The following is a 12,510-nucleotide window of genomic DNA, read 5'->3' on the forward strand; positions in this document are numbered from 1 at the left end:
ACACCTTGCTTAAGTGCTTTTTCTGCCTAAAATGTTCTTTTGTCTCTTTACCCCAGAGCCCATCCCTCGAGTCGCACAGCAAGTCCCTTGGCTAGGAAGACCCCTTTCACTGGGGCAATGGCCTCAAGACCCCCACTGATCATTTTCCCTAGCACTTGTTTGTATGGATCTCAGTGGAAAGAAGCTCAGATGGTCCTCCTACCAGACCCCCTGAATTCTAGGGGGCAGAATATTTATATATATAAAAATATATATTTAATCCAGATGGGGGTGCTGTAATCTAGAATGTTTTGGAAAAAAGCTTGAGCCCACACAGCTGGTTTGTGTTTTAAAGCTTGAGTTAGGACACAGTCTCCTGCTTGCAGATTTATTGCATTTATCTTCTGTTCATGAATTTAAGTCTCATCATGTTTGGTATACTGTGGTACTAAAAGCTTCCTTCAAGTTAACAGTTGAAACTTTTTTATTTATTTATTTATTTATTTATTTATTTATTTATTTTTATTTTTGACAGGCAGAGTGGACAGTGAGAGAGAGAGAGAGAAAGGTCTTCCTTTACCGTTGGTTCACTCTCCAATGGCCACTGCGGCCGGCGAGCTGCGGCCGGCACACCACGCTGATCCAAAGCCAGGAGCCAGGTGCTTACCCTGGTCTCCCATGTGGGTGCAGAGCCCAAGCACTTGGGCCATCTTCCACTGCACTCCCTGGCCACAGCAGAGAGCTGGCCTGGAAGAGGGGCAACTGGGACAGAATCCGGTGTGCCGGCACCGCAAGGTGGAAGATTAGCCTATTGAGCCGCGGCGCCGGCAGAAACTTTTTTTAAAAAAAATTATTTATTTTTATTTGAAAGTCAGAGTTACACAGAAAGAGGAGAGGCAGAGAGAGAGAGAGAGAGTCTTCCATCCGTTGGTTCACTCCCCAGTTGGCCACAAAGGCCGGAACTGTGCTGATCCAAAGCCAGGAGCCAGGAGCTTCTTCTGGGTCTCCCACATGGATGCAAGGGCCCAAGGACTTGGGCCATCTTCTACTGCTTTCCCAGGCCATAGCAGAGAGCTGGATCGGAAGTGGAGTGGCTGGGTCTTGAGCCAGAGCCCATATGGGATGCTGGCACTGCAGGGCAGGGCATTAACCTGCTGAGCCACAGCACCTGCCCCCGACAGTTAAAACTTACAGCAACCACGTGAGGTAGGCAGAAGGACTTGAAGTCCCTCCTGGATTAAGAAAACTGTCAGAGCAAACACCTAGTAAGATGGCTGGGAAAGACCATGCAGTTAGTAAGATGAAAAACAGAGGCCCCGAGTTCCACTCCCTACCCCTCACGACCGTAGAGGAGGGGTGCAGGCTTAGGGAAGACAAAATTGTTGTCATTTCTGTTCTCACAAGACAGTGAGGAGACAGGCTCTGCCCCCCAGAAATCCCACTTGCGTAGTTAAGAACGGTACGTGCTGGGAGGGGCCATCTGGGTGAGGGGAGGAGACTGTTGCTCCCAGAATGCTTGAGGTAGGGGCATGGGGAGGGTTTCCAGGGCAGATAGGAGCTTCTAGGGTCTTAGGTGTGAAAGCTGCGGAGAGAGCTGGAGAGAGGAGACCAAGAACGCCCCACTGGTAAGAGGGCCAAGGGGGTAGGGAGGAGGGTAGTGAGCATCACCTGGAACAACACTCCTTCAGTTGTGCCAGGGACTGGGAGGGGTACTGGATCAGGTTACAGAGCCTTATGTGAAACTCTGATTCTCACTGGGGATGTGGGGTGGGGTGGGCGCTGGCTTGGGCTTGGGCTTGGCCACAGGTCAGGGTAGGGAGAGCTGATACAGACGATGACTTCCATTTGGGAAAGCAAGAACCTCGATGTGCTTACAGGGCCCTAAAGGCCAGCCAGGGCAACCAAGGTCCCTCATGCACTCCTAGGACAGAACCAGGGCTAGGCACAAACACCAGCCCATGGCCTGGAACTATGGCAAGCAGGTGGGAGGGGGGTGAGAAAGGTCATGGGGGACTGCTGGGAATGACAGTGACGGGTCTGTGGCATGCCCTTTCTGGCTACTGGCTGCCAGGATATGTGAGTGACAGCACAACAACCTCATTAAATTAAACAAATTGGATCTAAACTGATACAAAGTAAAGCCATTTTGATTGTGGTGAAGATAACAGAAATCCCTCAAAGGTTAGGAGTCTAAATGAAGGGTGAACTTTTGAGTGCAGGATTGCTTAGGGAAGTTTAAGGATGTGAGGGGCAGCCATACCTCTTTTCAAGCAGGTGGTCACCTGGAGCACCTGCAGAGCCGATCCAGCTTGCTTCACTCTGGCTAGTGCAGAGCAAGCTTTGTATAGACAAACGACTCAGATGGAATGGGTCTGCAATCCACTTAGGTTAACAGATTGCAAAAGAAGCCTCTGAAATCAGGGAATCTTTACCAGGTTTACAGATCTCTAAGTATTCTTGTCAGACACTGGGCGAGAGGGGCAGAGATGTTCTGCAATTAATAAAATGACCCTGAGAGATTCCTCACCCCTGTGCTTGCCTACTCGGTTTTTTTGTTATATATACTATGGTTTGTTCTGAGCTAGGCGGCTGACTCTGCTTGTATTCCCTCTGGGGAGGAGGAAGGTTCTCTCATTCTCCTTGCACATGGTTGGTTTTTCCCCTAAATGTCCAGAAGGCCAGTGATTTGTAACTGTCACTCGGAAGCTTAGGCTATTTGATGTAGTTTGAATATAGTTCTCCCCATCTGAAACTAGTGTTGAAATTTAATTCCTGTTACAAGGTAATAAGAAGTGGGACCAGGTGGAACCCTTAAGAGGTAATTAGGGGTCGGCACCGCGGCTCAACAGGCTAATCCTCCACCTTGCGGCGCCGGCACACCGGGTTCTAGTCCCGGTCGGGGCGCCGGATTCTGTCCCGGTTGCCCCTCTTCCAGGCCAGCTCTCTGCTGTGGCCAGGGAGTGCAGTGGAGGATGGCCCAAGTGCTTGGGCCCTGCACCCCATGGGAGACCAGGAGAAGCACCTGGCTCCTGCCATCGGATCAGCGCGGTGTGCCAGCTGCAGCGCGCCAGCCGCGGTAGCCATTGGAGGGTGAACCAATGACAAAGGAAGACCTTTCTGTCTCTCTCTCTCTCTGTCCACTCTGCCTGTCAAAAAATAAATAAATAAATAAATAAATAAAATAAAATAGAGGTAATTAGGGCTGTGCCCATGTGGATGGACTAAGCCATTCTTGTGATTCATGGGTTAAACCATTTTCTCTGAAATGGGTTTGATATAAAAGCTAGTTTGATTAGCTCTACCATGCTCTCCCTGTCTCTACTGCAGCACCTCAGGACTCAGCCAGCAAGAACGTCGTCGCCAGATGTGGCCCCTCAACCTCGGACCCAAACTGTGAGCAAAAGAAACCTCTTTTTCTTTATATGTACCAACCTGTGTTATTGTGTTGTTAGTACAAGAGAACAGACTAGGAGAGTATTTAAAATACAATCTTTTATTGCTTGGGGCCGAATCTCGCCTCCTATCACTTTGGCGAATGCATTTGAGTGCTTTACGTAGATGAATAGAGCAATGGTGATTCCCTTCACACGAATTCAGTTTACAGGTCCCGTTTTCAAAAGTCTAACGTTTACATTTTCATGTCTGTGACCTTCTTATGCACTGGAACGGGTTGGATTTTGCAGGAGTGAGTATTCTCAAAAGATTGGCACCTGTACAGTGCTGGGGCGGGTGGATGGAGCCCATGAGCACCCAGAGCTCTTGCCTTCAGTTGATCCCCCAGCCTTGGTGTCCGCACCACAAATGTGGCTAATTTTGCCCTTGGAGAACAGATGATGCTACTTTCTCATGATTTCCTAAGGCCTTGGCAGCTCAATTGCTGTCAGGAACCAACTCTTCAGCAGAGATGAGTGGAGTCTCAATCTCCCACTGTGGGTTTTGTTTCTACTTCATTTAAGGCCCCAAATCTCTTTCAAATGGAGGTTGTCTGAACAATTCCTCTTCTTTATGCTTCTTGTAATTTCTGCCCATGGGCAATGAATAGAACCAAAATACAGAATTCGGAGAAGGTCCAAATTGCTATGAAGTCAGTTTTTCTATTAGGATATAATTCACACGCACCCTTTTTAAGTGACTTTTAACCACAGCTCATTGACTTTTAGGATATAATCATAGGGATGTGCATTGTGCAACCATTAACCAATATGTAATTATAGACCATTTTCATTACCCCCCTCAAAGGAAACCTCTGACCCATTAGCCATCTCTCTTCTCCTCTCCCTGAAATCCCTGGCAACCATTAATCTTTCTATCTCTATGAAATTCTGAACTAATTTTATATCTATAATATATGTAGCTTTATTGAGGTGTAACTGGCAAATTTGTATGCATTTAAGTAAGAGGTACAGTGTAATGACTGAAGATTTGGATGCATTGAGAAAGGATTAGCAAATCTATTGTCTCTCACCTCACATAATTACTAGGTTTTTATTTTTGTGATGAAAACATTTAAGATCTATTCTTGGCCAGCACCACGGCTCACTAGGCTAATCCTCCGCCTGTGGCACCGGCACACCGTGTTCTAGTCCCGGTCGGGGCTCCGGATTCTGTCCCGGTTGCCCCTCTTCCAGGCCAGCTCTTTGCTGTGGCCAGGCAGTGCAGTGGAGGATGGCCCAAGTGCTTGGGCCCTGCACCCCATGGGAGACCAGGAGAAGCGCTTGGCTCCTGCCGTCGGATCAGCGCGGTGTGCCGGCCGCAGCGCGCCAGCAGCGGCGGCCATTGGAGGGTGAACCAACGGCAAAGGAAGACCTTTCTCTCTGTCTCTCTCTCTCACTGTCCACTCTGCCTGTCAAAAAAAAAAAAAAAAAAATCTACTCTTAGCAAATTTGAAGCATGCAATATAGTATTATTAGTCACTGCTGCACATTAGATTCCATAGAATTTTTTCATTTTATAACTGATCCTTTGTGTCCTTTGATCAACTTCTGCCCATTTCTCTCACCCCACACCCTAGGAATCACCATTCTGCTGTTTCTGTGTTTGACTGTTTTAGACCTCATGTACAAGTGAGAATACAATATTAGTCTTTCTGTGTCTGGCGTATTTTATTTAACATAATGTTCTCAGGATTCATTTATGTTGTCAGAAATGGTGAGACAATTTTGAAAGATCTTGGGTTAAGTTCTTGTGTATGGTGACATTGTAGTTAGATAACTTAGGTGACTAGAAAGTGCTGAGAAGTAAAATGGAAAATCTGAGAGCTTGACTGTTAAGCACTTTGGTAGAATTACAATATAATAGTTTTATGGCAAACACCAGGTGACACCACATTTTTACATTCTCAATCTTGTTTTTTTTTTTTTTCCAGTTCATGGAAAAGTGTGCTGAAAGTTCATTAGTTTGTATTCATTTAATTCAGGATCTTTAAAATTTAACAGGACTGTGTTGTGTTAAAATATTCTTTCAAATTTGGAAGAAAAGGTTTGCCAAGTCGATTTACAGTGTAAACAAGATTGCAGCAGCATAGCTCATTTTGTTTGGGAATTGTAAGAAGAAATCTATGCTAAAAATGACTGTGCTTACTTCAAACACCCTGTGTCTCAGAGATGGACCAAGTCTGGCAGGGCCTGTGTTGGTAATACTTTGTGAATCCTTTTTTTTTTTTTTTTTTTTTTGACAGGCAGAGTGGACAGTGAGAGAGAGAGAGATAGAGAGGAAGGTCTTCCTTTTTGCCATTGGTTCACCCTCCAATGTCCGCTGTGGCCGGTGTGCTGCAGCCGGCGCACCGTGCTGATCCGATGGTAGGAGCCAGGTACTTCTCCTGGTCTCCCATGGGGTGCAGGGCCCAAGCACTTGGGCCATCCTCCACTGTACTCCCTGGCCACAGCAGAGAGCTGGCCTGGAAGAGGGGCAACCGGGACAAAATCCAGCGCCCCGACCGGGACTAGAACCTGGTGTGCTGGAGCCGCTAGGCGGAGGATTAGCCTGTTGAGCCGCGGCGCCGGCCCAGAATACTTAATTTTTTTTTTTTTAAATTGTTGCAGTTGAAGGCTGGAACTAACAAGGAGGAAACTCATTAATTTGCTAACTCATTAAACTGAGTGTTGATCATCCCTGCACACCTAACAGATAAGAGCAAAGTCTTCTCTGTTGAATGAGATGGAGTGGATCCTAGATCAACACCATCTGATCGGAACTTGGCTCCAGCTGCTCACTTACGGAAGGAAAGCCTCCTTCAGATGGAAGGTGGTCAGCAGGGGAGCAAGGGAAAGGGAAATTCTCAGAGCCCCACGTTGGCAGTGCCATCCAAGCCCCGCCTAGGGAAGCTGTTCAAGGACAAACAACCTGCTATCTTGGTGGAGGTGGGTGCTGCAGAGCCTGGAGCTATTGAACATCTAAGTCAGAGCCAGCTCCCAGGCTCTGATTCCACACTCTAGCCTTCGTCCTAATGACAACTGGCTTTCTTGGACATTTTTACCCAGAGGGGCTTACAGCCCTGGCCAGATCACTCCAGTATCTTGCAGATGCTTCTCTTATTATAAATAATTGACTTGATGGATCATTTCCTACTATAAGTTCTAATTTATGCCTCTCTGTTGAGGTCGCTCATCATGGCTAGGTTCCTTAGCACTACATGACTACCACACACGCAGGCTTTCAGAGCTGGCAGAGCGAAGAGTAGCCCCTGGAAGGTACCTGCCGTGTCACTGACGGTGACTCTGATTTATCTTCTCCTTTTGTTGTGGGGTGCACAGATTAAAAACACAGCGAGAATTCTGAGGTCAAATTAGGAGTCTTTATTAGCCAGCGGGCGACTGCCCTCTCGCAGAACAAGTCTGGAGAAGACAGCCCTGTGTTGCAGTGAGGGGTGAGGGGTACAGGGGTGTTTAAAGGCAAAACCTCTTACCAGTCTGCTTGTGCAAGCAGAAAGCAGGCATGCTGAAGTGAGAAGCGGGTAGCCAATCAGCCAGTTTCTTTTTAACTCTTTTGTTGTCTTTGAAAAATGTAAGGATTCAGTTGTTCCCAGTCGGGGTCAGACGTCACTGACCTTGGCTCCACCTGTGTTATCCTGTGGCTGCAGCCAGGAGAAAGCAGGAGAAGCCAGAGTCTGGTGACTTTGGCCATTACCAAGCAAGCAGAAATGGGCCAGTTACAAACAAACATTTATTTTTATGAAGAACAGGCCCTGCTTTTAAAACAGCCAAAATAACCTATAGTCTATAACCACCTGGGCGTGCTATCCCTTGTAGACAATTTAAGCTTGTGAGTCACCTGTCGTACCTTCAAGCATGGCAAAAATGCTTATTTCAATTTTGCAGGTGAAAAAGATGGGAAGTGGAAGTTTTCCAAGGCCAATTGATTAAATTTTATAGTGTTTTGGCAGCTTTTGAATTTAGGGACTATAAATTCATTTTGTACTTACATTTTCTGAGGCTGCTGTGAATCTGCATTTCTGATCAGTTCTAGCTGGTGGCAGTCACACTGGTCTGGAGGAGTCACTGCTCTAGAGAATGCTTGTGCGGCAGCATGAGGAGGTGTGTACAATAATGGGGCAGGTTGCACTTGCAGGCTGTCAGGAAACCATTTAAATGACTATCAGTTATCGCCATTGAGTAGTGAGATTGTTGAAAACAGCTCTTGGACTTTGAAGAAAATGTAGATTCCACACGATGACTTTAATTTGGTTGAGTAATTTATTTTACTCATGTAACTTTTTGAAAAGAAGTCCTTTTGCTAGTGTTCCTAAGATGGATCCATACCTTTAGAGTTAATTTGAGCCAGATTAGTAAATCAAAGTCATCAATAGAGTGTTGTGGGTTAAGGGTGATGGTTTCTCAAATAAATGTGCATTTTTATTTGAATAAGTAGTCATGATTTCGAGATTGTAAATCAAAGTCCTGACTGTAATTGAAGCTGTTTACCTTTCTTAACAGACTAAATGCATGCCTTCAAGATGCAAAATAATTATAGATGTATTTGACTTTTAGGATGGCTGGAATTTACATATTTACTAACTTCCTCTCTGACCTGTCAAAGGCTAATTGTTAGTGCATTATAAGCAGAAAGCACTTATATGACTGTTAATGGACGGAAGGGGAAGTTTCTAGCTTCTCTTAATTTTGTAGACATTGAGGGTAATTTAAATTATTTGAAGCTTATGATTTTTAGCTCCACATAGGCTACAGCTGTGTGACAATGGAAACAGCTTTTTTGACTTCACTCTGTGTTTCAATTTCCCCAAATGTGAAACTATGATAATAACACTGATTTCAATGGGTTGCTGTGAGGATTAAGTTAGATAATATGGGGTCAGTACTTAGAACAATATTTGGCACCAAGTTATCACTATCATATACAAGAAAAACTTCATAATGGTGAAAAAAATCAGGTTGTAGGGGCCAGCGTTGTGGTATAACGGGTTTAGCTGCTGCCTGTGCTGCCAGTACTCCATATGGGTCAGTTTGAATCTGGGCTGCTTCACTTCTGATTCAGCTCCCTGCTGATGTGCCTGGGGAAGCAGCAGAAGATGGCCCAAGTCTTTGGGCCCCTGCATCCATGTGGGAGACCTGGTTGCAGCTCTTGGCTCTTGGCTTTGGCCTGGCCCAGCCTGGCTGTTGTGGCCATCTGGGAGGAGAACCAGCAGATCTCTTTCTATTCCTCCCTCTCTCTCTGTAACTCTGCCATTCAAATAAATAAAAAATAAATCTTTTTTTTTTAATTTTTTTGACAGGCAGAGTGGACAGTGAGAGAGAGAGACAGAGAGAAAGGTCTTCCTTTTGACGTTGGTTCACCCTCCAATGGCCGCCGCGGCTGGTGCGCTGCGGCCGGCGCACCGCGCTGATCCGATGGCAGGAGCCAGGAGCCAGGTGCTTTTCCTGGTCTCCCATGGGGTGCAGGGCCCAAGCACCTGGGCCATCCTCCACTGCACTCCCTGGCCACAGCAGAGGGCTGGCCTGGAAGAGGGACAACCGGGACAGAACCCGGCGCCCCGACCGGGACTAGAACCTGGTGTGTCGGCACCGCTAGGTGGAGGATTAGCCTAGTGAGCCGCGGCGCCGGCCTAAAAAATAAATCTTAAACCACGTTATAGAAGGATGTGTATAGTATGACACTACTTATCTGAGAAATGCTCACAGCAATTCTGAGTGCTCTTCATGGGTACATGTATGGAAACACACATGTAAAGAGAACAAAATCTGGAGAATAAATTCCAAACCATTACCAGTGCTTCCCATCTTAGAGAGGAGGAGGGACTGGATTAACTGGGGATGTGGGCAACTGTTAGCTTTAATAGTAGTGTTGTTTTCACATGATGCATTTGTTATGGAATGTTTATGCACTTAAAAATTACTAAGGCAACCTATTTATCTTCTCTCGAGGAGAAAGTCACCTAACGAATTGACTAAAAATTAAAAAATAATTAAAACTATGAATCAAAAAGGAAAATGATTTTCATATATAAAAGTATTCTTAAAACTAATTTTATTCCTTTTTGATTCTGTTTAGCATTTCAGATTATTAATTATTTCAATTGCTAGTGGAAAACACTAATCTGATCTTATGTTTATTCTAACAGTTTTTCCCTATTTAAAACTGCTTTTAAGCTACTCAGATTTTTTTTATCTATTTTAAAATTTTTGGTCAACACATAATTGTACAAGTGGTGTTTTGATATGTATATACCTTATGTAATAATCAAATCAGGGAAATTTGCATAGCCATGAATTTAAACATTTATCCTTTCTTTGTTGTGAGAACATTAACCATCCTGTCTTCTAGGTATTTTGAAATATGATAACTTTATTTTTGAAAAAGCATTTTATTTATTTCTCTGAAAGGCAAACTTACAAAGAGGGAGAGCCAGAGAAAGGTCTTGCATCTGCTGGTCCACTCCCCAAATGCTGCAATGGCCAGGTCCAAGCCAGGCCAAAGCCAGGAGGTTCACCTGGGTCTCCCACGTGGGTGACTGGGCCCCGAGTACTCGGGCCGTCTTCTGCTGCTTTCTCAGGTGCATTAGCAGGGATCTAGATCAGAAACGGGACAGCTGGCACTGGAACTGGCACCCATTTGGGGTGCTGGCATCACAGGCGGCAGCTTTATGGGCTATACCACATGCTGGCCCTGATAATTTATTGTTAACTGTAGTCACCCTACTATGCAATAGGTGCCATAACTTATTCCTCCTAACTAACAGTAACATTGTACCACTGATAAAAGACCAATCTTTTTTTTTTAAGATTTATTTATTTGAAAGGCAGAGTTACAGAGAGAGGTAGAGACAGAGAGAGGTCTTCCATCCACTAGTTTACTCTCCAGATGGCCGCAATGGCCAGAGCTGCACCAATTTCGAAGCAAGGAGCCAGGAGCTTCTTTCAGGTCTCCCACATGGGTGCAGGGGCCCAAGCACTGGGGCCATCTTCTACTGCTTTCCCAGGCCATAGCAGAGAGCTGGATCGGAAGAGGAGCAGCCGGGACTTGAACCAGTGCCCATATGGGATACCAGCACTTCAGGCTAGGGCTTTAACCTGTTGCGCCACAGTGCTGGCCCCCCATCTATCTTAATATTCCCTGTCCTCTACCCTCTCTAGATTCTCGAAATCATTATCTTACTTTCAACTTCTATGATACGAACTTTTTAAGATCCTACATATGAAGGAGAAAATCCAGCATTTGTCTTTTTTTTTTTTTTTTGGACAGGCAGAGTGGACAGTGAGAGAGAGAGACAGAGAGAAAGGTCTTCCTTTGCCGTTGGTTCACCCTCCAATGGCCGCCACGGCTGGCATGCTGCGGCCGGTGCACCGCGCTGATCCGATGGCAGGAGCCAGGTGCTTCTCCTGGTCTCCCATGGGGTGCAGGGCCCAAGCACTTGGGCCATCCTCCACCGCACTCCCTGGCCACAGCAGAGAGCTGGCCTGGAAGAGGGGCAACCAGGACAGAATCCGGCACCCCGACCGGGACTAGAACCCGGTGTGCCGTTGCCACAAGGTGGAGTATTAGCCTAGTGAGCCATGGCGCCGGCCAACATTTGTCTTTCCACACCTGATTTATGTCCCTTATCACAATGTTCTCCAACATAGTGTCACAAATGAAAATTTCCTGATTCTTTATAGCTAAATAATATTCTACCATGAATATATACATATTTTGTTATTTATCATTTATCATTTGATTGACACTTGATTTCATATCTTGGCTATTGTGAATAGGGCTGTGATAAACAAGGGAGCTCAAATGTCTCTGACAGAATGATCTAATTTCCTTTGGATATACATGCAGTAGTGTGACTGGTGCATCTTATACTAGTTCTATTTTTAATTTTTTGAAGAACCCCATACTGTTTTTGTAATGGCTTTACTAATTTACATTTCAACCAACAGTGTGTAAGGTGTTCCTGTTGTTCACATTCTCACCAGCATTTATTTTTTTTTCTTTTTGATGGCAGCCACGCTAAGTGCAGCGAGGTAGTATCTCATTGTGGTTTTATTTGCATTTCCCTAGTGACTAGCAATGTTGAGTGCTCATATACCTGCTGTCTGTTGGTATGCCTTCTCTCGAGAAATATCTATTTAGGTCTTAAGCTCATTTTAAAGTTAGACTATTTTGCTATTGAGTTTGAATTCCTTTCATATTTTGTGTGTTAATCTCATATCAAAAGTGTAGATTGCACATATGTTCTCCATTCTTTACATCCGATGATTGTTTCCTTGGCTATGCAGAAGACTTTTGGTTTAATATAATCCCATTTGAGTTGTGGAGGCTTAGCCTCATGACGTCACAGTGCTGGCTTCCTGAATAACTTGTTTTAAAAAGAAATGAGATTATATTGAAAATGGAGACCACAGTGGCAGGTCATCTAGGAAAAGTTAATCTTGTCATGTTCTAATTGAAGAGGACCAATCATTAGCAGCAGGAACAATAGCCAATACCACAGACATCTCAATTGGCTCAGCTTATATGATTCTGGCTGAAAAATTAAAGTTCAATAGACTTTTTACTTGGTCTGTTGCACCCAGATCAGGCAACACAAGTAAAAATAGACAAATGGGATGAATTAATTTTTCACTGATACAATGAAATACCCAAATTAACTTTATAAAGAGAAAAGGTTTAATTATCTCCAATTTTCAAGTGTTAAGTCCAAGACTGGACAGCTCTGCTGTCTGCTATCCAGTAGGGTGGTGGATGGCAATGACAGAGTATGAGTTTAGGATCACATGGAGAAGCAGGAAGCAGAGTGGCTGGAACCAAACTCAGGGTTTAGTAACATCCCTGTCATGAGATCTACTTCTAAGGGCACATTCCTAATGACTAGAAGTGCCCAAAGGCCTACCTCCTAACTCTATAATCAAATTAAATTTCTACCCTTTTGGCACCACTGACTTACAGCTTTCAAGCTTAAAGCACTGACTGAGCTGTGGTGCCAAATCATACTCAAACCAGAGCATGGGATTGCATAAGATTTTAAGTTTTTAGTAAGTACATCTTCCTTTCCCCAGGTAACTTGTTTGTGATTAGCAGTTTGGCAAAAGTGAT

General features: G+C 44.9%; 1 protein-coding gene across 3 annotated transcripts in view; it reads left to right on the forward strand.

Moving 5' to 3' along the window:
• The first annotated feature begins 1,455 nt into the window (after nucleotides 1-1,455).
• The window catches only part of SLC35F4 (solute carrier family 35 member F4), a 344,601-nt gene continuing 333,546 nt past the window's right edge, over nucleotides 1,456-12,510 (forward strand). For all 3 annotated transcript variants that reach the window (XR_016217770.1, XR_016217769.1, XR_016217771.1), the window contains exons 1-2: nucleotides 1,456-1,604; nucleotides 3,307-3,372. The gene's annotated coding sequence lies outside the window, so the exon portion shown is untranslated. The remainder of the gene's footprint in view (nucleotides 1,605-3,306; nucleotides 3,373-12,510) is intronic.

The sequence above is a fragment of the Oryctolagus cuniculus genome, chromosome 12, assembly GCF_051225735.1.
Source record: "Oryctolagus cuniculus isolate XC-2025 breed Fujian yellow rabbit chromosome 12, ASM5122573v1, whole genome shotgun sequence".
NCBI lineage: Eukaryota > Metazoa > Chordata > Mammalia > Lagomorpha > Leporidae > Oryctolagus > Oryctolagus cuniculus.